This window comes from Silene latifolia, chromosome Y, assembly GCF_048544455.1.
Source record: "Silene latifolia isolate original U9 population chromosome Y, ASM4854445v1, whole genome shotgun sequence".
In the NCBI taxonomy this organism is placed as follows: domain Eukaryota; kingdom Viridiplantae; phylum Streptophyta; class Magnoliopsida; order Caryophyllales; family Caryophyllaceae; genus Silene; species Silene latifolia.
Genome location: NC_133538.1, coordinates 375997696 through 376008124, shown reverse-complemented (window position 1 = coordinate 376008124; position 10429 = coordinate 375997696). Strand labels below are relative to the sequence as shown.

Genomic DNA, 10429 nt, shown 5'->3' with positions numbered 1-10429 from the left:
ATTTGTTTTGAATATTAGTGTATGTGATTTATATATTGATGTATCTCATAGCAATTTTGATGTACCTAATAAATAACTTTGTGTATTTATGTTAAGATACATTAAATTAGTGGTTAGATATATCAATGATTAATGTAGATACATTAAAATATATGAGAAACTAAAGAAAGGGAGGTGGTAAGGTCGTTGGATGTTGACGGGTGTCCGAGCATTGGAGGTTGTTAGGCGTTGACTGCCGATCAGAATTCGCCGGAGCTTTACTTTAGTTATTGTATTTGGTGGATATACTGGCGATGAGGGGGCCAATTGTTGATAATAAAACATTAAACAAGCATGTAAAATTGAAATGTAAATATCGTTTACTGAACCTAAAATTGTTATTGTATCTGGTGGATATACTGGCGATGAGGGGGCCAATTGTTGATAATAAAACATTAAACAAGCATGAAAAATGTAAACATCGTCTACTGAACCTAAAATCCTCGAAAAACTTCGTCGATTTACCCAATAACAATGAAAGTTGATTTCCCTGAGGTTTACGAGAGACCTATCCGCATAGGGCAATATGCCCCTGCTTCTTTCATCAGGTTTTACACTACGCAACTATAACCAATGAAATAATGCAACGAGATGATTCGATAAACTAAACCCACTACAAATACGAAGTATACAATGATCCAGCCTACACAGCGAACAGTTTGAATAAATCTAAATAAACAAATTATGATTGGGAGTGAGACGTGTGCTGCCGAGTGAGGAAAATTAATGGGGAGAGTGGCGGAGTGGTCGGCGAAGCAGGCGGCTGCAGCTGAGCAAGATTGTGTGCATGGTGCACCGGCAAGGTGACGCTGCTCCGGCAAGGTGGCTGACGACGGGTTAGGGCTGTGGACAAACATATAATATGGTATCTTAAAGTTACATCAATAGAACAATAGATTTACGAGAACAATTCAATACAATACAATTCATGTTGGACAAAGGTTTAATACGGAGTACAACATAAAAGAGTGTTCTTACCCGTTGGTTCGAATGCTCAATCATAAATATTACAAATAGTAGTATAATAACAAGAATAAGAAGACACGGTTTTGAAAATGTTGTTAGAAGGGTCACTCAAGAAAGCAGCAACATTGCTAAGAGGACCTTTTCTAATTGCAGCAGCTTGGATAGCGAAACCAAGGAAGGCGACCATGGCAAGACGAGAATGCTTGATCTCAGCCAACTGAAGGGTTTCTTTCTTCTCAGGGTCAGCTGCTAACCTAAGTGGGTCGAAGTAATTGCCACCAAGGTATAGCCTCTTTTCTGGGTCTAGTTCAGCATTCCTCTAGAATTCTGAACTCTGGTCGGAACTCCGGCAAAACTCTGGTCGGAGAATATCTCCATCATCGTCATATATGGTTGCCGGAGCATCCTCATAATCCCAAACAATCAGCCAAAACTTGTGTTGGAATAAATCCAATTCACATAACCTGATATAAAACTGTCACATAATTCGTCAATCAAATGAGTCGGTCTCAAACTAAAATACATGAAACCATCTTTCAAGAGACTCGCTGAATCAGATGTTATGCCTCTCAAACATGGGATGGTGAACTCAAGTTTCGACCACTAGACTAAGACGGTTTATTAAAAGAACAAGAAAAAGCCAAGAAAAGAGTCAGAGTCTGATCTTGCAAAAACAATGAGTCGAATGACAGATCCAAAGAGCAGAAAAGTACAATTGAATGCACAATTTGCACTACAAGAAATCAATGTATCTGGTTTCTTTATTGATGTATCTCAAAGGAATTTTAACGTACCTAGCAAGTAATTTTGTGTATCTATGTTTAAATACATTAAAATAGTGGTTAGATACATAAAAAATTAGAGTAGTTCCTCACAACTAATCAGAGCTTTTGTTGTTCATAACACTAGACATATGAAATCGATAAAAAAATATGACGATTGGGTTTTATCATTTGTGTTAGCACGGTTGTGGTTTTATCATTTGTGGCAGCTGCAAAGACTTGACAAAGTGGGTTAGCACGGTTGTGGTGGTGATAGGGAAGGTGATAGCTCGGCAGGGGAATGGGGTTATCCAAAGTGGGTTTTGATATCATCGGCGTCGTTCGTGGGGGTCTGTGACGTCGCCGTTGTTGATTGTGGTGGTTGCCAACGACGACTTGCTGTAGTCGTGGACCTCGTGGTGGTAGGCACCTCAACATTCCGGCAACAAATCGAACAACAGTCGTCAATCCCATTTATCTTTACATCAATTATCTCTCCCATTACCACGATCACACTTCATCCCCAATTACCTCAAGTAATTAATAAAATGCAAATGAAAGGGATAACAGTAAGTAAACTATCGCTCCATCGTTGGGACCTACCTTTCACCGGTTTGTCAAAATCAACCTTAAACCATCGCCGGCGAAATTATGACGGCGCTAAACACACCACCGCTTGCTTCTGCGTCAAGTAAGCACTTATCCTTCTTCTCAATCCTCGATATTCTCTGAAATCAAACCCTAAATCCCCAATTTTGTCAATGTGTGATTTTGATTTTGATTGATTCCGATGATTTCGGCCCATCCTGTGATGTCGGCGATTAAAGTTGTTCCTCCTTTTTACAAACCCTAAATTATTTCGTCGCCGTCACAACCACCGCTTAACCACCGTGATCTTGAAAGATGATCGATTATATGGTTCCGTGCCACCGTGATCTCGAGAGAAACTGACAACCAAGGAGTCGTGCCGCTATTTGGGGTGTCGGTGTGATGTTGACCTCAGGGTTGGGACAGTGGTGGTCCGAGTGGCGGACGGTGAAGCACTGATGGAAGGGTGGTGAGTGATGAGTGGTGTGCATCGAGTGATATGTGTTGCTGTTGACCGAATTAATAGAATTAATACCCTTGGATGTATTTTAATCGTACGTATGGTTATATATTTAGTGCGTTCTCACCGTTCTCACCGAGTGATCGTTCTCACCGGATCCTAAATCTATATATATATATATACATATATATATATATATATATATATATATATATATATATATATATAGAGAGAGAGAGAGAGAGAGAGAGAGAGAGAGAGAGAGAGAATTAGGATCGCATGAGTCCACCCTATCTTTTTGAGTCCGTGAGTCCATAATACAATATCACACGTTATATTAAACAATATCACAGCTTATACTAAAAAAAAATTCGTGATATTGTTTTGTAATATAACATCACCCATTATGCTACACAATATCACAGCTTACAGTATTACGCGTTATACTAAACAATAACACAACTGAAAAAAAAAAGTTTTTGAAAAAAAAAAAATCGAAAAAAAAAATCGTGATATTGTTTTGTACAATATCACAGCTTACACAAAAAAAAAAAAAAAACTTTTTCGGAAAAAAAAAATTTGAAATAAAAAAATTTCCGAAAAAATAAATTCGAAAAAAAAATTGTAAAAAAAAAAAATTCGAAAAAAAAAATTTTGAAAAAAAAAAAATTGAAAAAAAAAAATTGAAAAAAAAATTTTCGAAAAAAAAAATTGTGATATTGTTTTGGATAGTGCGTGATATTGTTTTATGGACTCATGAACTCAAATATATAGGTGGACTCACCGGATCTTACCTCTCTATATATATATATGTATATATATATAGGATCTCGTGCGAACTTAAAGTTCGGTGCGAACTAAATAAATAACCCAAATTGCCAACTCTTCTTCTCCTTCCACACACAGTCCCGCACTACTCCCTCCTCTCTCATCCATTTCACTCTCACCCCTGCAAGCAATTGACGCCGACGCCGGAGATAGGGCACCACTTCGACCGTCACCCTAGCCACACCGAGCAACATCATCGACGCCGCCATTGTGGTGCTCTTCGTTCAACGATTTACTATCGTCGACGGCAGCGTTATCAATTATCCTCGTTGTATTTTCTTCAATGAAGCCACCTGCTCCGATGATGTCACCGGCGCAACTAGCTTTCTAAGATTTTATTTCGTTTATTTTACAGATCTAGTGTTCAGATCATAACTTTAAAACAATAAGTGAACCTTGATTTATGGGGTTGTGTGTTAGCATGATTAAACGTTGCTCTTTTAGGTGGTGAAAAGTGGGTGATGTGGGAGTGCGGCGAAGGAGCGGCTATATCTAGATCGTCGTTGGAGTGTGTCAGCTCATGTCGGTTGTCGGAATGTGGTAGCGGATATGGGTGTTGGTTCCCTATAGGTAATGATGTGGTGTTAATTAGGGTGTGTGGTGGCCTGCTGCTGGCAGTGGTGGTAGTCGTGGTAGGCGATGTTAGTTCACTATTAGGTGGTTCGTTCGATTAACTAGTAATTCGGATACACAAATTAGTATTCCAGATACACAAATCAATTTGCGTATCTGAGAGTATTAAGAAATGTATCTAGGTAGTTCGCTTCTTTATGTTATACTCAGCCACTACCACCCTTCGCTGGCAGCCGTTGCTGCTGGTATAACAACCTTATGTCGGCTTTGCCAGAACCTCTACCGCCATCCCATTTCATCATCCTATACTTTTGAGTCGTGACATTATGCAATTACATTTAAATTAAATTATTGAAACAACTTACTTGATATTCAATTTTATAATGAAATTTCAATTCCTAATGTTTAGGATTTCGTTCAACAGCAATCTAGCAATCATAGTTGAAGAGGTTTGAAGGGGTATTTAAAGTTAAAGAAATGAGTCAGGAAGAGTTTTATTAAATGGAATGCTTATCATCTACCCATCATCTCTTTTGTAGAGCACAAAAAGGGAAGTGATAAGGAAAATGGAGGGAGCGTATGTTCAATATGCGGAAGAAAAAAGTGCTGAAGTGGCCTTATGGGCAACATGTCTAAATGTCCTTTGTTTGGAGTAGTTTCTAAGCAAATTAAAGCTCTGGTATTCCAGATTCATGCACTGTCAGTGAAATTGGGTTCACCTAATATTAACAAGCTGCTTATATGCTAGATACGCTTCTTTACCTTGCTAGATACACATTTCTGACAAGCTAAATACACTCCTTTAAATTGTTAAATACAAGCCTTTATCTTGCTAGATACACATCATGTGTAATAGCTAATCATTTATAGCATCTATTATGCCAACAAAAACAAGTAAATTTAGCAGTTCAAAAGTATGGCGTGATTTTAAAAATCGTAAACTAATAAAAAGCTTGGGTCATATGACTCATATGAAAGCAACAAGAATCAACATTAAACAATATGAGTATGTGTAGATGATAAATAATCTAACATTGATTTGTTTTAAAATCACTTTACCGGAAAATTAGGGCCACTCCTATCATATCCTAAGCGCTAGATTAATACCAGAGGTAACCATGTTATCTAGTACGGAGTAACATTCGTCCTCGAAAGGGTTCACCCTTCATGTTTTTAGGATTTAGTTTATGTTTTCACTCTTTTAATTTGCTAGAAACAAACCTCTAACACGGTAGATACGCTTATTCACCTTGCTAGATACACATTTGTGACAAGTCAGATACACTCCTTTGAATTGCTAGATACACGTCTTTACCTTGCTAGATACACTCATTTACATTGCTAAATACACGTCTCTAGCAAGGTAGATACACTCCTTTGAATGACTAGATACACTCATTTACCTAGCTATATACACTCATTTACAAATGAATACCCACATGACTAAAACATGGTTCCAAGATGGTAAATCTGATCACCCTTATATTTGACGCAGAAACATGGAAACATAAATTATTCTATGAATGACATGATTTACCATTTTAGTCGTTGGTCTTATGTGAGAGAGTAACGTGAACCCGTTATGTATTCCTCGTTTAATTATTCGATTAGTGACTTAGTTTGGCGTATGCAAGTTTTCTTGTATTTGATTGTAATCCCTGATCTGGTTAATTGGATTTTCATTCTTGGGGTTTATAGGATTGTTTATGTTATTCTGATGTTGCTCAAGATGTTAATCAAGTAACAATATTAATCTGATTTTGATGTCCATAATATATACTCGTACTTTCTCTGTATCATATCATTTATTTACGTTTTTTATTCTTTATGAGCGATATTTTAATTAAATTAAGGCTAAACAAATCATTGAGACAGGGGGAGTAAATTGATAAGAATGGAGTACTAAACTTTTTCTACTACACTTGATTTCGATGTCCATAATATATACTCGATTACTCGTACCTTGCTAGATACACTCTTTAACTTTGCTAGATACACTTATTTACCTTGCTAGATACACATCTCTAGCAAGCTAAATACACTTCTATACCTAGATAAATACACATCTCTTGCTAGCTAGATATACATCATTATACGCGGTCCTTATTATTTATATTTATACTCATTAAATCGTACATTTTTTTTATTTTTGAAAGTACTTGTGGGAGGGAGTACTAAATATAATCGTAATAACTGTTTTAGGACTGAAGCTTTGTTCATGTTTTATCACCCATCATGAACAAGAAGGATCATCTGCAAATTATACTAGTACATTACTTAGTAAAAAAACAATAAGATGAAACCACGTTTAAATATCTTATGCTTGCTTCGCTTTTGATGTCACTCATCATACTTGATCTGTTGAAAAGCTCCTAAACCCAACTTCACGACACTGGTTTCAAACAAACCAACATAGACTTTCTCAGGCATCCATATGCTTGTTTTGCTTTTGTTATCAATTACATAGACTAAGTAAAAACATGCCAAATTTGAAAGGAACTCACAACTTAATCCACATAAAGCACCAATTTCGTGTTCTCATGACTAATAAATTACAATTATGTCCGCTAATAAACTGAAAGCAAATTAGAACATTATTGAAACCAAGTTCATCTGGTGTAACACCCCCATACTCCAAGTGCCTTACCAGGACCACTCAGGTATAGGAACGTCACCATCTCGGTTACCCGAGGCAATGATAATCATAAGATAATGAAGAAACACAATTTAAAAGTAGAATACGGTTTAAGTGATTACATGTTCAAACCCAAAACTGTTAACTGAAATACAACCAATCCAAAACTATCTACTAACAAAACTTAACAACTAAAGGACATCGTCTGACACAGCGGAAGACTCTTCTAACTGCCAAGTGATGACTCATCCCAGCTAGCCCATGTGCATCATATCAAACCTGCTAAACAACTGCTCACCATCCCCGAATGGATCACACAGTTTTTAAAACAATTAAACGGGGTCAGTACTAATTACACGATACAAACCAATAGAAAGCAAATACCAAACAGCTCAATCAACACATCAATTCCCAGTCTCCATCATCAATCTCCACACAACTGACTACACACTAAAGTGTGTAGTCCTGCTAGAGTACCCATCGCAACAAGTACTCCACACCGCCAGTGGGGGACCGCAGCCGTACCCACCAAATCCCCGCTCATCAACCTCTGAGCGAATAACCCAAGTTTCCTTAATGTGCACATCCCTCTTGTGGCGGGTTCCACAGGAGGCGAACCAAGGGCGTGAAGCCACTCCCGCAAGTGACTCCACTCAGCCAGAGACGCGCCCCGAATATCATAGAAAGTTATACAACAACAACAATCAACGATATAAACCAACAGCCGTCACAATCACCAGCAATATAATTAATCAATAATCACAATACAACCGCCACACACATCATGTAATTAATACCGAGTAGGGAAACCCTACCTGGAATGCAATCACAGAATCAGACGATCTAAGCAGCTACTCAGAATCTCTCCTCAACAAAGCCTCCTCCTATACATACATACATATAATTACTACCTTAACCACATATCATAAAAACCCCCAAATCCCCAAATTAGGATTTAACCAATATTAACCAAATGCTATAAAAATAATATGTAGAACTTACCCACGACGCAAGGATAATAATGGTACAAATAACAAAGGAAACCGACACCTCTAGCTCCGAGATTTGCTAATAATGCGAAGGAATGATACAACGTAACTTGAAATCTCTCTTGAATGTTATTTTAGGTTTTGTAAAAGTGTTTAAAGAAGATGACGGAACTTAATATATATTAATCCGCATTATTAACAAACCCATCGCAAAACACCCGATAACTGACTTACTCGATCGAGTAAGTCACTTACTCGATCGAGTTTCAAGCTTACTCGATCGAGTACCCTACAGGCAGACTACTGTTTCGTATAAAAACATACTTACTCGACAAAGTAAGCCCCACTCGATAGAGTACCCAAAGACTCATAAAACCGTAGTATTACAGTCTTCCCTCCTTAAAAAGAACTTCGTCCCCGAAGTTCAAACCACAACAAAACAAAAACACACTAACACTCTCCCGACACAACAACGAAAACAAAACTCAACATAAAACTCCAAAATATACTTCGCAAACCAAACTCAACCCGACTCAAACAACTACTAACTATATCAAAATCAACATAAAAACATGTAAAAACTCTTTGCGACCATCTCCTACCCCCCTAAAAGAAACAAGGTTCTGTCCCGGTAACCATACATACCTGATAAAAAAGAGACGGATACCGCTCCCTCATAGCCTCCTCCGCCTCCCATGTAGCCTCCTCAACCTCATGGTTAGACCAAAGAACCTTAAGCAACACTGTCTCACCATGTCTAGTTTTCCTAACCTTTCGATCAAGAATCTGCTTAGGCACCTCAAGATAAGACAAGGACTCATCCAACTCTATGTTCTCTACTTCTAACACATGTGACGGATCACTAACATACTTTTGCAGTTGAGACACATGAAACACATTATGTACCCTATCCAAAGCATATGTTAAAGCCAACCAATAAGCAACCTCACCCACACGGTCTAATCTCATACGGTCCTATCAACTTCTGGCTCAACTTCCTTTTCTTACCAAATCTCATGACCCGACACATAGGAGACACTTTCAAAAGGACCTTGTCCCCAACCTGAAACTCTATATCCCGACGATGTAGATCAGCATAACCCTTTTGTCGATCTTGGGCCGCTCTCATCCTCTGTCTGATCAGCTTAATCTGCTCCACCATCTCATGTACCATCTCTGGTCCTAAAACCACTGCCTCAGCACTATCGTCCCAACAAATCGGACTCCTACATCTCCTCCCATATAAAGCCTCAAATGGCGCCATGCCAATACTGGTGTTATAGCTGTTGTTGTAAGAAAACTCAATCAGATCTAACCTCTGTTCCCAGCTACCACCAAAATCCATAACACAAGCTCGTAACATATCCTCTAGAGTCTTGATGGTCCACTCCGTCTGGCCATCTGTCGAGGATGAAATGATGTACTCATCTTTAAGGTATTTCCCAAAGACTCCTGCAACTCTTTCCAAAACCATGAGATAAATCTCGAATCTCTGTCAGACACTATATCTTTAGGCACCTCATGCAGTCTAACCACGTTCTTCTGATAAGCCATAGCTAACTGTGCCTTAATCCATGTATCTTTCATTGGCACAAAATGAGTTGACTTGGTCAGTCGATCCACTATAACAAATATCATGTTGTTACACTGTTGACTCTTCGGTAAACCCACGATAAAATCCATAGAAATGGACTCCCACTTCCACTCAGGTACCTCAAGAGACTGAATCTTACCTTATGGTCGTCGCTGCTCCCCTTTCACTCTCTGACATGTCAAACAACGAGCCACGAACTCAGCTGTTTCTTTCTTCATCCCAGACCACCAGAAAGTCTTCTTCAAATCTTTGTATAGCTTGTCACCACCTGGATGTACCGAGTATGGTGTGCAATGAGCCTTTGTCATGATCATCTTTTTCAGCTCCTCATCATTAGGAACACACCACCTACCATCAAATCTCACACTACCATCTGCATGAATAGAGAATCTAGACACTGTCCCTTTCTCTACTCCAGCTCTCCACTCCACTATCTTGGGATCCAACGCTTGTTTACTGCGAATATCATCATAAAGGTCGGGTTGCACTGTCAAATCTCCCATAACATCCCCTCTCTGGATCATATGTATCCCGAACTTCCCCACCTCATCTCTCAATCTCATCAAAGATATAGCTATGCATAAGGAATGCACACACTTCCTGCTCAAGGCATCTACAATCACATTGGCTTTCTCTTCATGGTAGATGATGTCCATGTCTTAATCGCCAATTAACTCCACCCACCTCCTCTGTCTCATCTTCAACTCCTTTTGAGTGAAGATGTACTTGAGACTCTTCTGATCTGAAAACACCTTAAAGGTCACTCCATATAGATAATGCCTCCAAATCTTAAGAGCAAACACAACTGCACCCAACTCTAAATCATGTGTAGGGCAATTCTCCTCATAGGGCTTCAGATGCCTAGAAGCATAAGCAATCACCTTCCCATTCTGCATCAACACACAACCCAACCCGTTCTTTGAAGCATCCGTATACACCTCAAAGTTCTCACTCCCGTCAGGCAATGCTAAGATTGGAGTTGTGGTCAAACGCTAT

At 38.7% G+C, this 10429-nt stretch overlaps 1 non-coding gene across 1 annotated transcript; it reads right to left on the bottom strand.

The window, feature by feature from the left end:
• Positions 1-449: 449 nt before the first annotated feature.
• On the bottom strand, positions 450-581 carry LOC141636855 (small nucleolar RNA snoR74). Its single transcript, XR_012541435.1, has one exon. It is a non-coding gene; the product is annotated as a small nucleolar RNA snoR74 (small nucleolar RNA).
• Between the last annotated feature and the right edge of the window lie 9848 nt (positions 582-10429).